General features: G+C 38.8%; 1 long non-coding RNA gene across 1 annotated transcript in view; it reads right to left on the bottom strand.

Annotated features, from left to right (window-relative positions):
- Positions 1-502: 502 nt before the first annotated feature.
- LOC114905076 overlaps positions 503-22,118 on the bottom strand; it is a 35,810-nt gene continuing 14,194 nt past the window's right edge. Inside the window, exon 3 of the long non-coding RNA XR_003796087.1 lies at positions 503-1,935. This is a non-coding gene — a long non-coding RNA (uncharacterized LOC114905076). The remainder of the gene's footprint in view (positions 1,936-22,118) is intronic.

Below are 22,118 nucleotides of genomic sequence, written 5' to 3'. Positions count from 1 at the left end.
TAAGTTTTTGTTGTTTAAGCTACCCACCCAGCCTATGATATTTTTATTAAAGCAGCCTGAACTAAGACAGTATGGAATCTTACTTCACTCAGTGAGACAATTTACACTTTAATTTGCTCACAGATTTATAAAAATTTCCACAAAGCAAACCATAAGAAATATTTAAAAGTAAATATATTATAACTCACAGTCACTGATAATTCAATAATATAAGAAATAATTTTTAAATGGTTTGAAATATCTTAATGATTTGAAAATTAACTCCTGATCAATGAGAAAAATCATACTCTAGAAATTAATGAAAAGGTAAATACATAAAAATTTATGGAACACAGAAAAAGCCATAATTAGATAAAAATTTATGTCCCTAAATCCTTTCATTATGAAGACAAATGAATAAAAGTCAAGAAACATTATGTTTATCCTAAGTTTTGGGTTTTTTTTTTTAAAAAAAGCACAAAATTAACTGAAAGAAAATTTGAGGAGTGAATGGATAAAAATAACAGATATAATCTACCTATAATCTATACCAGATACAGGAAAATAGTAGAAGAATTGATAAATAATTCCAAAAGCTGTTGTTTTAAAGACTAACAAGATACAAACAGACACACACACACACACACACACACACACAACGCTTTACGATCCTGCTTAAAAATGTAAGACAAAACAAATATTAGCAAGACTAGGAATAGAAGAAATGTATGATTTCCTAGAAAATACAAATAAACCAAAGTAAACCAAGTAAAAAACCCAAACTGACTACTTACCAAAGAAGGGATTGGAAAGTTGACTATTACTTTAGATAATAAGACAAACAAAAAACCTTTCAATTTGAGTCCACCTAACTGTTAAGGAACAAATAATTACACTATTATTTAAACTATTCCATACAAAACAAAAAGATAAAATGTGTCTCATTTCATGAAGGCAGCATAACTTTATTACCAAAACTTAATTAAAAAATAAACCCGGGCTTCCCTGGTGGCGCAGCGGTTGAGAGTCCGCCTACCGATGCAGGGGACACGGGTTCGTGCCCCAGTCCGGGAAGATCCCACATGCCACAGAGCGGCTGGGCCCGTGAGCCATGGCCGCTGAGCCTGCACGTCCGGAGCCTGTGCTCTGCAACGGGAGAGGCCACAACAGTGAGAGGCCCGCGTACCACACACACACACAAAAAATACAAAATAAAAAAATAAATAAACCCCAAACTATAAACCATTCTAATTACTTCAGTTACTAAGACTATATTTAAAAATTACCCTAAATCTTATTGACCTAAAGCAACAATATTTTTTTGTTCATGAACCTGCAATTTGGACAGGGCTTGGACAGGACTGCTCATCTCTGCTCCACTCAGCAACAGCTGGAAGGGCTCAAAGGCTGGGGACTGCAATTATATAAAGCCTCATTCACTAATCTGGTGGTTGATGCTGTCAGATGAGAATCTGTTGCCAGAATACCTACACATGGCTTCAATATGTGGCCTAGGCTTCCTCACGCCACAGCGGGTGGCTAGATTCTAAAGGTAAGCATCCTGAGAGAGGCAGGCAGAAGCAGTACCATCTTTTAGAACCTAGCCTTGGAAGTCATACAGTATCACTTCCCCCAATTCTACTAATCCGTGCAAAGTCCAGCCCAAGTTCAAGGACAGGGGAAGTAAACTCAGTCTCTTGATGGGAAGTGGCAAGTTTCTAAAACAGCATGTGGGACCAAAAATATTGCTGAGACCAGTCATCAAAAATATAACATACCACAGTCCACCTTCTGGCCACAGCAGTTCACATCCCTCCTACATGCAAAATATACTCATTCCCTCCCACCGATACCCGTAACATCAGGCTGAGGTTTGAGGTCCAGGTATTGATGAACTTCTTGAGTATAGTGCCTTAAATATAGCCCCTTGAGAAGAGTTCCTCTTGATCTGAAGAGCTGTAAACAAAAAAAGATAAGTTATCTGCCTCCACAAACACGAATACACAAAGGTAGAGCAGTCATAGGATAACACCTACAGACACTCCCATTCAAAAAGGGGGAAAGGAGACAGCAGTCACTGGTCAATTAAACCCAGCTGGGCACATGCTGCTAGCTCCTCTATTACAGCTTAGTTGTACTGCTCAGGAATGATTCACTGTGGCTCATGGCTTCCCAGCTCTGGGTTGTTGGTTCATGTTAAGTAGCCATGTTCTTAGCATGCTTCCTGTCTATAGAAGGTTGGGATCCAAAGCCCTCTTTTCATTTTGTACTGTCTCTGTGCCTTTCAATCCAAGCTGATATAATCATTTTAAAAACTATGTGGATCAAGAGACTGAGAAGACAAGCCACAGACCAGGGAAAATATTTGTAAAAAACATATCTGATAAAAGATTGTTACCTAAAATATACAAAGAATTCTTTTTTTCTTTTTAAAATGTTATTGGAAAAGCTATCCTTCTGAAAAAGACTTCTTGAAAATAACTATTATTTTTCTTCTCAATGGTATTGTAACTAAGTTATTTCCTCTTCCTTTTCCTCACCTTTGGAAAGAAACCACAGAGCAGAGCCTTTGAGAAGAGAGCAACAGGTGGGCTGCCCATCATGTTGGGAGGGGTTCAATCAAAATATACAAAAAATTCTGAAAACTTAACAGTAAGAAAATGAACAACCCAATTTAAAAATGGGCAGAAGATCTGAACAGACACCTACCAAAGTAGATATACAGACAGCAAATAAGCATATGAAAAGATGCTCAACAGCATACTTTATTAGGGAAATGCAAATTAAAACAACGAGACACCACTACACACCTACGAGAATGGCCAAAATCTAGAAAACTGACACCACCAAATACTGGTGAGGCTATGGAGTAACACAAGCTCTCATTCATAGATGGTGGGAATGCAAAACAATGTAGCCACTTTGGAAGACAATTGGCAGTTTCTCACAAAATTATACATATTCTTACAATATGATCCAACCATCACCCTCCCTAGTATTAACCCAAAGAAGCTGAAGACTTATGTCCTCACAAAAACCTGCATACAGATGTTTATAGCAGCTTTATTCATAACTGCCAAACTTTGGAAATAACCAAGATATCCTTCAGTAGGTGAATGGATAAACCATTCACACAATGGAATATTATTCGGCGCTAAAAAGAAATGAGCTATCAAGCCATAAAAAGACATGGAGGAAACTTAAATGCATAAGTGAAAGAAGCCAATCTGAAAAGGTTACACACTGTATGACTCCAACTATATGACCTTCTGGAAAAGGCAAAATTATGGAGGCAGTAAAAAGATGAATGGTTGTTAGGAGTTGGGGGAGGGATGGAGGAATAGGCAGAGCACAAAGGATTTTTAAGGCCTATAATAGTGGATATATGTCATTATACATTTGTCCAAACCTATAGAATATATACCAAAAGTGAACCCTAATGTAAACTATGAACCAGGCATGATAATGATGCGTCAATGTAGGTTCATCAATTTTACCAAAGGTACTACTCTGGTATCCGAGAGGGACAAGGGGCTATGTGGGAACTCTCTGTGCTTTCTGTTGCATTTTGTTGTGAACCCAAAACTGCTCTAAAAAATAAAGTCTTTTTTTAACTGTGTAGATTTCTTGTGAATCAATTTATAATCCACTCCATTAGACAAAAATCACACCCATAAATTTCGGTATAGGTCCTTGAGCTCCTATAAGGGTCCTGAGGGACAATTCTCTTAAAATTCTTAGAGGACCTTTTCGTTTAATAGAGAAGATCTGTGAGTCATCTGTGAGAACAGGCATGGCATGTTCTCAAGATCCGTAGAGGGACTATTTGCCTTTGTGAGGCACGACATTAAATCTCCTGCAGCCTTAACTAGGAGTTTTATAATCACTCCCTTGGCTTTGTAGTTAAACCATGTTTTCTCACAATACTCTAGATTTGATCTCTTTCCATAAGACTTTTCTTAACTTGAAAATTGTCTGCCATCTGGAGAAACTGGAAAAATGAGTTTTATTTTCAAACTCAGTAAGTTCTGCTTCCTCTATATTTAACAATTCTTTCCTTAGCTTCTCTTTCTTAGTCCAGTTGGACTGCTATTAACGAAATGCCAAAGTTGGTGGCTTATAAACCACAAAAATGTATTTCTCACAGTTCTGAAGGCTGGAAGTCCAAGATCAGTGTGCCAGCATGGTTAGGTTCTGGTGAAAGCCCTCTTCCAGGTTACAGACTGCCAACTTCTCACTGTGTTCTCTCATGGTGGAAAGGGTTAGGGAGCTCTGCGGGGTCTCTTTTATAAAAGCAGTAATCCCATTCATGAGGGCTCCACCATTATGATCTAAGCGCCTCCCAAAGACCCCATCTCCTAGTACCATCACATTCGGCATTAACACTTGAATCTTGGGGGATACAAGCCTTCATACCACAGCACTGTGTCCTATCAATTTTACTATAGGCAGCAAGTAATAGCCAGAAAACACCTTCAAATTCATGCAATTCATTATAACCGTTTTCTACTTTCCACGTTACCATAAGTACAATGTTGCTAAACTTTCTGCTATTACATAACAAGGATCTTTTCTCCAGCTCCCAATGATACTTTTTCACTTTCCTTTAAACATTCACATCCTCCTTGAGAGCCATTAGGTTTCCACTAACAATCTCCTCAAGGTCCTCCACCGTCTGCCCACTGTCTAGTCCTGTCTAGTTTAGCTTCAGTCACTGCTGCATTTTGAGGTTTCTGTTACATGGCACCCCACCTCCAAACACCAAAATCTAACTCAGTTTCTATGACTGCATAACAAACTACTCCAAAATTTAGTGGCTTAAAAGATCAACAATATTTATTTTGCTCAAGAATTTGCAATTTGGGCAGGCCTTGGTGGGGATAACTCATTTCTGCTCCATTCAAGGGAGACATAAGCAACAAAGAATTATAGATGTTATGATAGATGTTTAGAGTACAGATGAGGGGCAAAAAGGAGACAGTGGTTAATTCCACCTGGGAAATCAGAAAAAGTAACCTTTGAACCGAAGTTGGGGGCTGACATGAAAAGGAGCAGGTATCGAACAGTGGGTTGTATTTGGAAAACCACAACTATATTGGTATGAATAAGTCCACTGAGGTGGGAAAGCAGGCAGGAAGTGACTGGTGACAGCTGAGGTGAAAAGCAAGGCTGAGATCAGATGATGTTGCTACAGGAGAAAGCAGGGGGCCTGGGGTCAAATCTGCTTAACGCTGCTACGGGGAATGGCTGCAGCTGAGAACTGCTAGGGACCGTGAAGAACTACAGCCGCTGAAGAGAGGCCCCTACGATAAGAGTCAATCAGAAGAAGCGAGACCAAGAGGTGCTGTCACAGAGAGAGGTTGTTGGAAGGTGCCACTTCAGTGGTACCTGAGAGAAAAGCTACCAGAAAGAAAAGCAAGAAAAGCCCTCAAAGGGAGCAGCCAGTAGGTCAGGCTGGGGTTCCCTGCACATTCTGTATTTCTAATTTACCTTTACCTTGGAGAGAGAGGTTTTCCCCAGTATCTACTTAACAGGCAGAGATGGTAATGATCATGAGAATTTCAATACAATTTATCTCCAGAACATCTACAGAAACCAGAAACTCAGTGAGGCCTGCTGTTATTTACACAGGCCAGACTATTTTCTCAGGTTCATGGTGGAGAAAGTATAAACCTGGAAAAGAGATCTGTATTCTCTCACAGTCATATTCTCTCTCTCTCTCTCTCTCTCTGCCCCGCTCTCCAGTTTAACCTACTAGATTTCTATATAACTACACATTAATCTCTTATTTCAAGCCCACTAGAAGCCAACAGGATGAACTCTCTATGGAATCCTGACTGTGTATTACATGTTTTCTCCTTGAAATGAAGTTTTATTTAGCAGTGACACTTTCTGGAATAGAATTGAGAACAACATTCAGAGAAAAGATTATTACTCTGTAAAATAAACACTATCTTACCAAGCCTTCCTTTCCTGACAGCCTAACTGCACTCCCGGTGCCTAAGGAGTCATGACGACAACTGAAGACACTGTCAGTTCTTATAGCTCAAGTGGACAGGAATTATAGTGGAAATTTCAAAGAGAATCACTAGTGCAACAACTGTAGCCACTCAGATAAGTAGATATGTATGAAGAATGGAAGTAGAAAAAAATGCCTCTTGTAAACTGACAAACCATGAGCACAATTCCCTGTAGCCTAAATGTCACTTATGCTTGAAAACAAGCTTACATGAAACTTAAATAGAGCCTGATCAGATAAAAAAAAAATTTTTTTAATATTTAGATTCAGGCAGCTCTAGCAGGAGTTGGTGGATCTCTATTTTATTGTTTCAACACTGACATGACTCAGTTATTTACTTGTGTTTTCTGATTCTTGCTCCTATAACCAACTGCCTATATCACTGTAACTTCTGTTTAAAAAAAATCAAAGAAAGAAAGAATCTCATTGACCAGCAAATGACCATTTCCATTACGCAGGCAGTGCATTCATGGCAGCATCTTGTAGGCCCTGGCTGGCTACAGACAGAGGGATGGACTACTGAGTCCAACAATCACCAATCAGCTGTAGATGAACTGGCAGAGTCACGTGGCACTGCAAAGAGCCACCATTTGCAAGGAACTGCCTAGAACTGCTTTCCTAGCAGGGACTGTGGCCATAACAAGTTCTACACAGATCGGATAGTATTCTCCTTGAGAATCTCCAGGCACTGATGTGCTCTGTTCTCAGCTCTGAGACCTCAGCCCAAAATCAGAGGGAAGAGGAAAAGTCCCATTTATCAACTTACTACATTAGTCTACTTTGAAATTTACATTATCTTTTAATTACTTATTTTAGTAGCTCTATTTAATAGCCTTTTTAAAATGGAAATCTTTAGGTAAAATCTTATAGACAGTTGGGTAGCAGAAATCCTTACATTCTTTTGATGTATGCAGTAGTTTCTTTATCCCAAAATTGTCCCCAGAGAAATCCCAATACCCCCAAAAGACTCCACAAAAAAATAAACAAAAATTTCCCCATTCTATCCAAAAGAAAATAAGTCAAGATAATTCTCCTTTGTTCAGAAAATATTTGAAGGCCTTCTAGTTACAACAGGTACCATTTGGACAAGTAGATTAGAATCTTGTGTAATCTATTCTCGGGAGTGAGCAAATATATTTTGGCTATTGCCAAAAGAACAGACATGCAGAAAAATAAATGCAATTGTGTTTGGGTAGTGATCTGGGTAGGAGAGGTTGGGGGAAAGGAAGAGAACATTGCAAACTATGACGCCAGCAACCTGCTATAAAGCCTACTCTCCATCATACCGTTTAAAGATTCTTCAAAACGAATCTATTTTCTGCAAAACCTCCCTATGACAGCTTACAGAATTGCAACATTCATTTCGGAGGCAAGTGGTCTAGTGACAAAAAAGGATGTTAAACTTAAGACCTGAAACTATACAACTCCTAGAAGAAAACATAGGGGGAAAGCTCCTTGACATTGGATATGACAATGATTTTATGATTTTATGGATATGACACCAAAAGCATAAGCAACAAAAGCAAAAATAAATAAATGGAACTATACCAAACTAAACAGCTTCTGCACAGTGAAAGAAAAAATCAACAGAATGAAAAGGCAATCTTCTTTTGCAATTCTATGGAATGCAAGAAAATATTTGCAAACCACATATCCAATAAAGGGTTACTATCCAAAATATACAAGTAACTCATACAACTCAGCAGCAAAAAAACCCCCCAAACAATCCAATTTTAAAATCGGCAGAGAGGGGCTTCCCTGGTGGCACAGTGGTTGGGAGTCCTTCTGCCGATACAGGGGGCGGGGGTTCGTGCCCCGGTCCGGGAGGATCCCACGTGCCGCGGAGCGGCTGGGCCCGGGAGCCATGGCGGCTGAGCCTGCGCGTCCAGAGCCTGTGCTCCGCAGCGGGAGAGGCCACGGCAGTGAGAGGCCCGTGTACCGCAAAAAAAAAAAAAAAAAAAAATCGGCAGAGAAAGTGAACAGACATTTTTCAAAAGAAGATATATAAATGGCTAACAGGTACATGAAAAGATGCTCAACATCACTAATCATCAGGGAAATTAAGACGAGATATCACCTCACATCTGTTAGAATGACTTATCAAAGAGGCAACAAATAACAAGTGTTGGCAAGGATGTGGAGAAAGGGAATCCTCGTGCACTGTTGGAGGGAACATAAACTGGTACATTCACTTTGGAAAACAGTAGGTAGGTTCCTCAAAAAATTGAAACTAGAACCACCATACAATCCAGCAATCACACTTCTGGGTATATATCCAAAGGAAATGAAATCAGGAACCCAAAGAGATACCTGTAAACCCACGTTCATTGCAGCCTTATTCACAAAGGCCAAGATACAGAAACAACCTAAGTGTTCATCAATGGATGAATAAAGAAAATGTTAAACACACACACATATATTATTCAGCCATGAGAAAGAAGGAAATCCTGCCATTTGCTACAAAATGGATGGATCTTGATGGCATTATGTTAAGTGACGTAAGTCAGACACAGAGAGACAAATACTGTATGACCTCACTTATATGTGGAATCTGAAAAAAGCCGAACTAACAGAAACAGAGTAGAACAGTGGTTGCCAAGAGCTTAGAGGTGGGGGAAATGGGGAGATGTTGGTAAAAAGTATAAACTTCCAGTTTCAAGATGAATAAGTTCAGGGGATCTAATATACAGTATGGTGACTCTAGCTAACAATACTGTATTATATACTTGAAAGTTATTAAAAGAGTAGATCTTAAACATTCTCACCACACACACAAAAAAATAATAAGGTGATAAAGGTGTTTAGTAACCCTATTGTGGTAGTCACTTCACAATATATATGTGTATCAAATCATCACACTGTATACCTTAACCTTACACAGTGTTATACATCAACTGTATCTCAATAACGCTGGAAGAAAAAAAGGATGAACATAGAAAAACAGGTGTTTATAATACACAAATAATGAGCAATTTAAAATGTCTACTAATTTTACAAATTTATCAATCTAAGTTAAACCTGTTTACCTCATTAACTAAACATCAATCCATGAGAGTACCATCTTGACTGTAGGCCCTTAAATGTATAAATTCAAAAATATGCCATATTAGAAAGTGCCTGGCTATTCCACACATTGATACATTTCTCAAGTCTCAACATTAAGTATTTATTGTAAGTTATGGTAAGAATTGTGATCTTCATCTTAAGAGCCACAAAAAGTTACTGATACTTTTTAAGTAGAAGAGGATGTGACCAGATTTACATTACAAAAGGAAGCCTCCAGTTGTAGTATGGAGAATGAATTTCTGATGTGTTGGAGGTGGGGAGGTTGAAAAAGGTGGATGTGTGATGCTACTGTAAAATATTATTGCAGTGGTACATATGAATAGAATCTTTGACAGTATTCTATGCCCAGATTATGGACTAGTGTGGTAGCAGCAGAAAGAAAACAGGATGAATTGCCGAGATAAATTGACAGAGCTTGACTTTGCATAGCATACGGGGAGCGAGGGTAAGGGAGCTCCTAAAGACAGGTAGTTTCTGGTTAGAAGAAAACAATATATGGTGATTCCACTTATTAAGAAAAGGGATGCCAGAACAGAACCAGGTTTTACAACAGATGACTCTGATCTGAGGCATACTGAGTTTGAGAGGGAGCTCAAAGGAGTGTTTGGCACATACTAAAGGAGCAGATATTATTATTATCATAATCATCCTTAATCTCCCACTTTTTGTCACATGTAGGGTCGTATACAAATACTCTTTGTCTTGAGATAGATATGGCTGATGGGGATGTTGTGGCATTGTCTCCTCATAAATTATGGGTCAGATATGAGGATCCCTGAATTTCTTGCCTTGGGGTAAGATGAAGGAATACGGCTGTATCTCCGAGCACCACCTACCATGTTGGAGGTAACAGAATCCAATACTCCTAGATGAGGGCTTAGACTTCTTACAACAGTGCTCCCCATCCCACAGCTCTGAGACTTTAGAGTAAAGCCTGCATCTCACCAGACTGTCTTTCCCAAGATTTGGCATCAAAAGTAGAGGATTATCACTTTTTTGCCAGCTCCCTCCCAAAACCCAGCAAGACAAGTAGAGAATCTAGTTACTATTCAAATGTTTTATCTTACTAAGGGAGGAAAAAAGGTTGGCAAAAAAAAAAAAAAGTATAGAAATCAAAATGTCCTTCTAACTAGGCCTCACTGACCATTTATCATATATCTGAAACAAAAATACACTATCTAAATTCTAAATATAGTATTTTTTCCTTCATTTTTTTCCAAAGGAAGGAAATCATAATAGTCTGTAGGAAATTTTCCAACACACAAGCTGTACACATATTTGTCATTTCTTCATCAAGCTGAAATCTTCACAATAGAATCTTAAGAAATCTTTTAAATATTGAGAAATTCACAGAGTTTTTGGCATATATATACACAAATATATAAATTGACAAAGACTCTCACATTGACCAAATTTTAATCAAGCTCCTCTGAACCCTCTTCTCAACTAGGCCTCAACCTTTGGCCTTCCACATTAATCTCTGTATCACCCAGTTTTAGCAAGAATCCTGCTAAGTCAGTTTAGCATGAATCTCCCACCTTGGGTATCTAATCACTCTGGCCTGCCTCCAGCAAGAATCCTGTCAGTTGGTTTAACCAGGATCCACCCTATCCCTGATGTTTCCTCTTAGTAATTTTCCATCCACTGATCTCCATCCTGCTCCTTGGCTATAAATGCCCACTTGTCCATGCTGTATTCAGAACTGAGCACAGTTCTATACTTAGGTCTTTTTTCCCCTACAGCAATGGCTCCTGAATAAAATCCATTTTTACCAAGTTCACACATGTGCAGCTCTGGTTTCTTTGACAATATGAAGCTCTATATACAGTGTATATAGACACAGACACACATATAAAGGAAATCATAAAACTTTATTTATAAAAGTAAAAGAATATTTAAGTAAATAGCGTATCATATCAAACCCCAGAGAGGATGGCTAAACAGAATTTCCTACCCCTTTTTAAATTAATGCCCTTTGCAATATGACTTTGTGGCCCTTCCCATCAAAAGGGTGTATCATATCAAACCCCAGAGAGGATACCTAAACATAATTTCCTACTCCTTTTTGAATTAATACCCATTGCAGCAATATGACTTTGTAGCCCTTCCCATCAAAAGGTGTAGTCTATTCTCCTATTCCTTGAATCTGGGCTGGCTTTATGACTTGTTTTGCCCAAAAGCATCCAACAGAAGGGATGTTGTTAAGTTCTAAGCCAATCCTAAGTCTGTACTTCAAAAGTCCTTGCAATTCTGCTTACCTTGCTTAAGTCCCAGCAACTGTCATGTGAAGAAGTCTAGGTTAGCCTGCTGCGGGATGAGAGAGACACAAGGCTCATTGCCCCCACTGCCTCAGCCAAGAGCTCATCACCCTCATAAAGAATGCTGAAAACATTTTTCGAAAGAAGGACTAGAAAATTAAGGCAGGGGTATTTCCTAGAACATACAGCAAGAAGAAAGAGGAAAATATGGAACAAACAATATAAGAAATGGAATATAAACCTAAAAGATTCAACATCTGAATAACAGATATTCCAGACAGAAAAAATCAAGAAAATACAGGAGAGGAAATAACCAAATAAATAACAGAAGAAAATTTCAGAGAACTGAAGTAAAATGCAAGTCTTCATATTGAAAAACTATATACCAAGCACTAATCAGATGAATAAAAATAAGATCCTTATCTAGGTACATTCTTGAGACTTTTGAGCATGAGGTGTATATGAAAAATATTTTAGGGACTTCACTGGTGGTCCAGTGGTTAAGAATCCGTCTTGCAATGCAGGGGATGCTAGTTCAACCCCTGGTCAGGGAACTAAGATCCCACATGCTGCAGGGCAACTAAGCCCGCACGCTGCAACTACTGAGCCTGTGTGCCACAACTAGAGAGCCCACACACCACAACTATAGAGCCCACATGCTCTGGAGCCCACATGCCACAACTAGAGAGCCTGCATGCTGCAACCAGAGGGCCCATGCACTGCAACTAATGAGCCCACATGCCACAACTAGAGAGAACCCCATGCACTGCAATGAAGAGCCTGTTCACCAGAATGAAAGATCCCATGTGCCGCAATGAAAGATCCCATATGCTGCAACTAAGACCCAACACAGCCAAAAAATAAATAAATAAGTATTTTTAAAAAGAGAAAGAAAAATATTTCAAAAGTTTCCAGAAAGGCAAGAAATAAGCAGGTATCAGGCTTCTCAGTAACAACACAAAATGCTAGAAGGCAATGTGCCTTGCCTTCAAATTCTGAGGAAAAAAATGTTTATAATTTTGAACTTAAAACTCTATACCCACAGCTCCATCAACAATAAAGGTCAAGCAAAAACATTCTCAGACACACAACAGCCCTAAAATTTGTTGTTAAGCAATGTTACGAAGACATAAAGGATGTCGTTCAGTGAAATGAAGTGAGAGACAAAGAAAACTATAGGATCTAAGAAACAGAATATCTAATCCAGTAACACAGCAAAGGAAAGATCCAGAATGACAACCATGCAGCAGACCTAGACAGTAACAAATCCCACACTGACAAAAGGCTCTAAAAAACTGTCTCCAAGGGCTTCCCTGGTGGCGCAGTGGTTGAGAGTCCGCCTGCCGATGCAGGGGACATGGGTTCGTGCCCCGGTCTGGGAGGATCCCACATGTCGCAGAGCGGCTGGGCCCGTGAGCCATGGCCACTAAGCCTGCGCGCCCGGAGCCTGTGCTCCGCAACGGGAGAGGCCACAACAGTGATAGGCCCGCGTACTGCAAAATAAAAAAAAAATTAAAAAGAAAAAAACTGTCTCCAAGAAGAAAGTGGATTCTTAAAACCGAGTGTGACAGACAGGCCAGATAATTTTTAGAATATAATGGTGTCTTATTCTTTTGTCAGTCAGAAGAAAAAAACAGTAATTCTAAACTCTAGAGAAAAAAAAAACCTATATATGAAAGTCAAGATTCAATTATAAAGAAAATTATAGTATATAATTTTGAGAAATTTATGTAGAAGAAAAGACAACCCTCAGAATGGGGGAAAATATTTGCAAATGAAGCAACTGACAAAGGATTAATCTCCAAAATTTACAAGCAGCTCATGAAGCTCAATATCAAACAAACAACCCAATCCAAAAACGGGCAGAAGACCTAAATAGACATTTCTCCAAAGAAGATATACAGATTGCCAACAAACACATGAAAGGATGCTCAACATCACTAATCGTTAGAGAAATGCAAATCAAAACTACAATGAGGTATCACCTCACACCAGTCAGAATGGCCATCATCAAAAAATCTACAAACAATAAATGCTGGAGAGGGTGTGGAGAAAAGGGAACACGGGTTTGTGCCCCAGTCCGGGATGATCCCACATGCCGCGGAGCGGCTAGGCCCGTGAGCCATGGCCGCTAAGCCTGCGCGTCCAGAGCCTGTGCTCCACAACAGGAGAGGCCACAGCAGTGAGAGGCCCACGTACCGCTAAAAAAAAAAAAAAAAAAAAAGAGCCATGTACCACAATGTTCACTGCAGCTCTATTTACAATAGCCAGGACATGGAAGCAACCTAAGTGTCCATCAACAGATGAATGGATAAAGAAGACGTGGCACATATATACAATGGAATATTACTCAGCCATAAAAAAAACAAAATTGAGATATTTGCAGTGAGATGGATGGAACCAGAGTCTGTCATACAGAGTGAAGTAAGTCAGAAAGAGAAAAACAAATACTGTATGCTAACACAGGTGGATGGACCTAGAGCCTGTCAAACAGTGAAGCAAGAAAGAGAAAAACAAATACCGTATGCTAACACATATATATGGAATCTAAAAAAAAAAAAAAAACTCGTTCTGAAGAACCTAGGGGCAGGACAGGAATAAAGACGCAGAGGCAGAGAATGGACTTGAGGACACGGGGAGGGGGAAGGGTAAGCTGGGACGAAGTGAGAGAGTGGCATGGACATATATACACTACCAAACATAAAATAGCTAGCTAGTGGGAAGCAGCTGCATAGCACAGGGAGATCATCTTGGTGACCACCTAGAGGGGTGGGATAGGGAGGGTGGGAGGGAGATGCAAGAGGGAGGGGATATGGGGATACATGTATACGTATAGCTGATTCACTTTGTTATGCAGCAGAAACTAACACACCCTTGTAAAGCAACCAATAAAGATGTTAAAAAAAAAAATCTATTTGAGCTTGATCCTAGAAACGTTCTCCTTAGGGTCATGACTTTGGATACAGAGACAAAGAAACGTAATCACAGCATAAACTATTTGGTTCCCTATTATATAATCATAAATTAGTTAAATGTCGTTTATTGAGGTTTTTTAATTTAAACAAACTTTTTTAGAACAGCTTGATATATAGAAAAGTTACCAAGATAGTGCTGAGAGTTCCCATATACCAGTTTCCCCTATTATTAACATCTTACGCTATATGACATGGTTGTCACAACTAGGGAATGAACACTGGTACTTTAGTATTAACTAAACTACACATTTAACTTGGATTTCACTAATTTCTCCCTGATGTCCTTTCTGTTCCAGATCCCATTCAGGATACTATATCATACTTAGTGATCACGTTGTCTTATCTTTTTCTGGTGACAGTTTCTAAGGACCTTATTTTTGATGACCTTAACAGTTTCAAGGAGTGCTGGTCAGTTACTATGTTCGTTCTAGCCTTCCCCCCCCCCCCATGTTTACCTCCAATCTCCCTTTCCAATAGTGAGAAACCTGGCCCCTATCAGCCACCACATTTTTACATATTTGTTCATTCTCAGTACACATGTAGTTTCAGAATTGTTAGCCTGTACCCGTGAGACACAACTTTATCAGAGTATAGTGTTTATGTATACCTTTATCTTTAGTCTTACAGTTTCCGAGTCAAAGCATTCTCTTCCAAAGTTATTCAAGTCAAGCATCTTTTTACCCATTCCTTCAGTGAGGCTATGCCATATACATTTCTAATACATTGGTTAGATTCTTTTATCAGTCTGCATTCCATCTTGGAATCCCTCAAACTCCTGGTTGATTTTTTTTAATATGCATACATTAACCTTTTTATGCTATAAAGTTCTATGGATTTTAAAGAATGCATAGCATCATATGTCCACAACAGTTTAGTTCATCACCCTAAACACTTCCATGTGCTTGCCCAAGTCAAACACTCCCCCTTCCTCAAACCCCAACAACCACTGATCTGCTTTCCATCCCTATAGTTTTGCACTTTCTAGAAGACCATATGAATGGAATCATTTAGTATGTAGTCTTCAATCTGGCTTCCTTAACTTAGCATCCATGTTGTAGCATTAATTAATAATTCATTCCTGCTTTTCGCTGATTAATAACCCATTGTATGGCTGTACCATCATCTATTGAAGAACTTCTTGGTTGCATCCAGTTTTTTGATGATTATGAATAAAGCTAGCAGTTGTGAATAAAGCACACATAGGTTTTTGTGTAAGCATACATTTTCAAATCAATTTGCTAAGTACCTAGGAGTGCAATTGCTGGGTCATATGGTAAGTCTGTGTTTTGTTTTTGTTTTTTAAAACATCCTTACTGGAGTGTAATTGCTTTACAACAGTGTGTTAGTTGCTGCTGTGTAACAAAGTGAATCAGTTATATGTATACATATATCCCCATATCCCCTGCCTCTTGCGCCTCCCTCGCACCCTCCCTATCCCACCCCTCTAGGCGGTCACAAAGCACCAAGCTGATCTCCCCGTGCGACGCAGCTTCTTCCCACTAGCTATTGATTTTACTTTTGTTAGTGTACATATGTCAATGCTACTCTCTCACTTCCTCCCAGCTTACCCTTCCCCCTCCCCGTGTCCTCAAGTCCATTCTCTACCTCTGCATCTTTATTCTTGTCCTGCCCTTAGCTTCATCAGAACCATTTTTTTTTTTTAGATTCCATACATATGTGTTAGCATACGGTCTTTGTTTTTTCTCTTTCTGATGGTAAGTCTGTGTGTAACTTTATAAGAAATTGCTAAACTGTCTCCCAAAGTGGCTACACCATTTTGCATTCCCACCAGCAAGTATGACATCACCAGCATTTGGTATTGCCAATATTTTGGATCTTAACCATTCTAATAAATGTGTAGTAGCTCCTCACTGAGTAGCTTCCTCATTATTTGTCATTAGGGAAGTAATTTTCACTTCCCTAATGACAAATAATGTTGAGTATCTTTTCACATGGTTATTTGGCATCCATAAATCTTCTTTGAAGTGTCTATTCAGATCTTTGTCCATTTTTTTAATCAGTTGGTTGTTTTCTTATTGTTGAGCTTTAAAAATTTGTTATATAGTCAGGATATATGTTCTTTATCAGATATGTGATTTGCAAACATTTTCTCCCAGGTATAACCTGGCTTTTCACTGTCTTAACAGTATCTCTTGTAGAGCAAAAGTTTTTAATTTTGGTAAAGTCCAATTTATCAGTTTTATCTTTCATAGATTGTGAAAGGACCATCTCTAAGAAGGAAGTGAGTTCTTATAACCAAGTATAACACAGAAGCCAGGTAATTCTGAGAATATGATCAAAGTATCTTATTTTTTGTCAATAAGAAGGAAAAAAGTAATTCCAAACTCTGGCGGGGTGGGGTAGGGCTCTATAAGAAAGTCATTATCCACTTATAAATAAAATTAAAATATTACATATTTTTTAAAATATATGGAGTAAAAAATATATGGAGAAGAAAATATAACCCATTTGACTTTGGTCCTAAAAACCTATTGCTAAGTTTATGATTCTGGACCCCAAAATAAAGAAGTATAATCACAATGTACTATTTATTTCTGCACTGTGATCATAATAAGTTAAACAGTTAAATGTTGTTTATTAACTTTTAGAATAAATTGAAAGCATGGAAGAGTTAATTATGATTACAGAATAATTATGATAACACTAATAGCAATCATTCATATAGTACTTAGTATGTACCAGGCCTTGTTTTAAATGCTTTACATACAATAAGTCACTTAATTATGACAATAATCCTGTGAAATAAGTACCATTATTATCCCCATTTTACAGTTGAGGAAAGTGAGGCACAGAGAGATTAAATAACTTGCCAACTTCACAAAGTTAGCATGTGGTAGAGCTTGGATTTGAATCCAGTCAACCTGGCTCCAATGTCTACATTCTTAACCACAATGTTATATTGCCTTCTTTAAATAGAATATAAATATTATCAACTTTGATAATTTTAAAATAAATAAATATTTGACAGAAGTTAAAAGACAGGACTTCCCTGGTGGCGCAGTGGTTAAGAATACACCTGCCAATGCGGGGGACACGGGTTCGAGCCCTGGTCCAGGAAGATCCCACATGCCGTGGAGCAACTAAGCCGTTGCATCACAACTACTGAGCCTGTGCTCTAGAGCCCGGGAGCCACAACTACTGAGCCCGCGTGCCACAACTACTGAAGCCCGTGCACCTAGAGCCTGTGCTCCGCAACAGAAGAAGCCACTGCAATGAAGCCCACACACGACAACAAAGAATATCCCCCACTTGCCGCAACTAGAGAAAGCCCGTGCACAGCAACAAAGACCCAATGCAGCCAAAAATAAATAAATAAATAAAATTTTAAAAATAAATCAAATAAAAGACAGGAAAAAAGGTAAAAGAGTTGAAGTAAAGGATATGAGTGATAATATCCTCACTTTATAAAAAGGGAAATAAGAGATACTGCTCAAAATTAATGGAACATGAAATAGGGGCTTAGTTATATTGGAGTTGCAAAAATAGAGGAAATAACATCAACAATATATAACCATATAAAATCTGAAGGAGAGTAGAGTAGCACAAGAATAGTATAAATGAACTAAAGCCTCATCTTTCTTTTTTTTTTCGTTTATGCCGCTCTGCTTCTGGAATCTAGTTCCCAGACCAGGGATCAAACCCAGGCCCCCTGCAGTGGAAGCAGGGGAATCCTAACCACTGGACCACCAGGGAATTCCTCATCTTTAATGGCAGGTCATCAATGGTATTGCCTTAGATGATAAATCAAGAAATAGTGGTATATCATTTTAAATTATAGAGGCACCTATTAGAAGACAAAAAGAAATAATTAAAATTGGCTTGCAGTATTTCAGACAGGCTAGTATAGTACAGCAGTTAAAAATAAAAGCTCTGGATCAAAACTTCCTGGGATCAAACCCCATTCCTCCACTTAGTATTAATAGTGCTATTAAAGAAAGTTACTTGGTCTTCTTTTCCTCAAGTTCCTTATCTAAAAATGGCTATATGCTGAAAATAGCTAATTTACATGATGTTATGAAGATCAAGAGAGTTAATACAGGTACAGCATTAGAACTAACTGGCCCATAGTAGGTAAACTCTAAATAAATGTTAGCTATCAGCTATGAATTAGAGAGAACACACACGCACGCACACACACACACACACACACACACACACACAAAATAAGTTTACATTTAGTTCCTGACTTAGCCAAGGATCCAAATCTTATCAGCAGTCAGATTGCCACTAAGAGCAGGGACAGATGTAGTATATCTCAGCATAGCTTCCACTGGCCTCTAAAGTCATGCACGACCAGTGAAAGGACAAGGTAGGGTCTTGCAATATTTGGCAAGATCAATTCTTATGGTTCCACTTCTCTTTTATGCTTAGGGCTTACATTACCATTTTGGTAAAAACAATCTCTAAGAATTTATGCCCTTTAACGGGAAAAAATTATAAACATCTGGGCTCCTGCTGGTTCTTGAGCCAAACTCATTGCTAATAAGGCCACAACTTTTTATCTAATGGGAGAAAGCAGAATCAATGTCCAGATGTTCCTGAACAGCCTTGCTTCCTCCAGGTTTCCAGTGTTTGTAAAGACTGTTTCTCCACAAATATACCCTGAGGAGTAGAACTGGGGTTCTGATCACTGCAGAAGACATTAAAAATCATGGTCCCTGCCACAGATTTCATTACATCATTAGGGGAAAAAAGGACACATATAAAAATATGCTGAACTTCACAATACAGACAAGATAAGGGGGGAGTGGAATAAAGACGCAGACTTTTCACAAAATGAAAAAAGTGGTGTTTGAAAAAGAAATAGATCATTCAGTGGTGATAAGATAAAGATGCTTGGGGCTTCCCTGGTGGCGCAGTGGTTGAGAGTCTGCCTGCCGATGCAGGGGATGCGGCTTCGTGCCCCGGTCCGGGAAGATCCCACATGCCGCGGAGCGGCTGGGCCCGTGAGCCATGGCCGCTGAGCCTGTGCGTCTGGAGCCTGTGCTCCGTAACGGGAGAGGCCACAACAGTGAGAGGCCCGCGTACCAAAAAAAAAAAAAAAAGATAAAGATGCTTGGAAAAAACTAGATTTCAGTTGGGTAGAAAGAAGAAAGCATTCTAAGTAAAAGGAAAAGGATGAGCAAAAATAGGAAGGCAGCAATGCAAAAGGAGAACTTAGGAAACATAAGTATCCAATGTGACTGACATAAGAGATTTGTACAAGACTACAGTGTGAAAGGCCATGGAGAACCTGGAGCCTTTCAAGGTATGTACTAAGCAGAGATATGGGGTAAGGTGTTTCAAAAAGTTTAATCTTTTCTTTCTACATTCATTCTCCCGATGACTCAGTCTCATAGTTTTAGACACTATCTCAATACTGATGACTCCCAGATCTCGTTCCTGAACTTCAGTCTAATATACCCACATGAACCTAGACAATCTTGCTCTCCTTGGATGTCAAGCAGGAATCACAAACTTAGCATGTCCAAAGCTTAACTCCTAACAAACCCACTACCAAACCTGCTCCTCTCAGAGGCACCTCTATCTCAGTTGGCAAACCCATTCTTCAGCTGTTCAGGCCAAAGACCTTCAGATAATCCATGACTCTTCATTTCCCCTCATGCTTCACATCCAACGCATCAGAAAATTCTGTTGGCTCTACTTCAACTACATCTCAAACCAGAATACCTCTCACTATTCCCACTGCTATCACTGAGGTCTGAGCCACTATTATCTCTGACCAAGATTTGTGTCAAAGCTCGTAACTGATCTTCCTGCTTCCTCTCTCTTCTCAATTATAGTTACCATAATGATTCCATTAACAAGAAGGATCATGTCACTTGTAAGTTCAAAATCCTCCCAAGGCTAAACATTTCATTCAGAGAAAAAAACCACACTCCTCATCGTGTCCTACAAGGCACTACTCAATCTGTATTTTCCCACTCTATACCTCTCCTCTTAATACACACCCTTGCTTCCTACTACCCATCTTTCAGTTCACTCTATTGCTCTCCAATACTCAAACATGCCAGGTACGCTTGCACTCGAGGTCCTTTGCACTTGCCGCTCCCTTTGCCTGGAACCTTATTTCTTTTCCCCAGATATTTGCTGCCTTCCCCACTCATTTCCTTTAGTCTTTACTCAAGTGCCACCTTTGCAAAAGGGCCTTCCTGGCCACCTTATCCAAAATATCAATCTTTCACCCTCGATACTCCCTATCTCCCCCCTTCATTTATCTTTTTCTCCTTTTCAGTTATCACCATCTAAGACATTATGTATTTTCCTACTTTGTCATTGTTCTGCCTCACTAGAATATAAGCTACCAGTCATAAGTTTTTGTTTGATTGTTGATTACTATATGATTACTATACCCTTAGCAGCTAAAAGTCCTTGGCACAAAATAAGCACTCAATAAATATTTGTTAAATGAATGAAAGAACATGGCAATGCTGTACAAAATACATTAGAAGAAGAAATTATAACTAGAATACCATATTCTCAAAAACATTTATTGAGTACCAACTATGATGTAAGGCTTCTGGGGAGTACAAAGATGAAAAAGACAATGGTGAGACATAGTTAACTATAATCCAAAATAGATATTCACAACTTTCACATGAGAGTTACAAAAAAAAAAGTGGTATAAGGGACTCAAGAGAAAAACTCTATTGGCACAGGACTACTGCAGTAAGCTAGGCATCAGCTGATCAGGCCCTATACTGGATAGAGTGCGATAAGAATGCAAAGGGTCATATGTGACAATGATCATAATAACAGAGAAAAATAGTTGGTAGGATCTAGTGACTAGCTGAATTCGGAGAGAAAGAGCAAACCACTGCTAAACGTCAAGCTTAGGTAATGACAAAAATAGTAGTGCTATTAAAAAAAAGAGAGAAAAAAGGAGGAGGTTTAAAGTGGATGAAAAAATGTTAAGTCCAACATTAGACATGTTTGTTTGAGGTAACACCAGATCACATAAGAGAAAATTTCAGGACAGTTCTAGACTGAGAACTATGACTCAAGGTTAAGAATATAGTTGACCCTTGGACAACACGGGGTTAGAGGTGCCAATCCTCCACCCAGTCAAAAACTCATGTATAACTTTATAGTCAGCCCTCTGTATCCACGGTTTTGCACCTGTGGATTCAACCAGCCACAAACTGTGTAGTACTATTTAAAAACCCACATATAAGTGGACCCACACAGTTTGAACACATATTGTTCAAGTGTCAACTATATAGACTTAGGAGTTATTTTCTCACAGAGAGATAACCGAACTGACAAAGGTGAGATTTCGAAGCAAAAAACTGAAGGCAAAAACCATGAGAAATAGATAACCTACAGGGCAGGGGAAGGAAGATGTGCAACTGAACATAACAAAGAAAAAGAAGTTAGAGAGGAAGAAATAAAACAATGACACCTCAAAAGATATATATATAGCTATTAAAAATTTCTCCAGGCTTTAAAAAAATAACCAAGCTACCATCCACTTTTATATTTAGTAATTTTGCAAATATGTTCATTTAGGTACTCAAAATATCTGATAAAATCAAAGCAATAATTCAGCTCAATCTGGACTTTGAATTGTCAGACTGGTGAAATTAGGCATTTTCCTGGTAATCTCTGAAACAAAAAGCAGCTTGTGTACTTTTGCACATTTAATGGATTGGAGTGTGCATGTAAGATAAAGAAAATGAAACAACAAGACTCTGTCACCCAGGATACCACCTAATGGCAAATTGCTCAGCCTTCTTTTTAAATGTAACTCAACCCTGGTCAGCATCTGGCCCAGTTCCACATATATAAGGAGTATTCAAT

Source organism: Monodon monoceros, unplaced genomic scaffold, assembly GCF_005190385.1.
Source record: "Monodon monoceros isolate NGI ecotype Baffin Bay Population unplaced genomic scaffold, NGI_Narwhal_1 Super_Scaffold_21, whole genome shotgun sequence".
NCBI classification, from domain to species: domain Eukaryota; kingdom Metazoa; phylum Chordata; class Mammalia; order Artiodactyla; family Monodontidae; genus Monodon; species Monodon monoceros.
The sequence above is the reverse complement of the archived record's forward strand: the minus strand, read 5'-3'. Positions and strand labels throughout refer to the sequence as shown.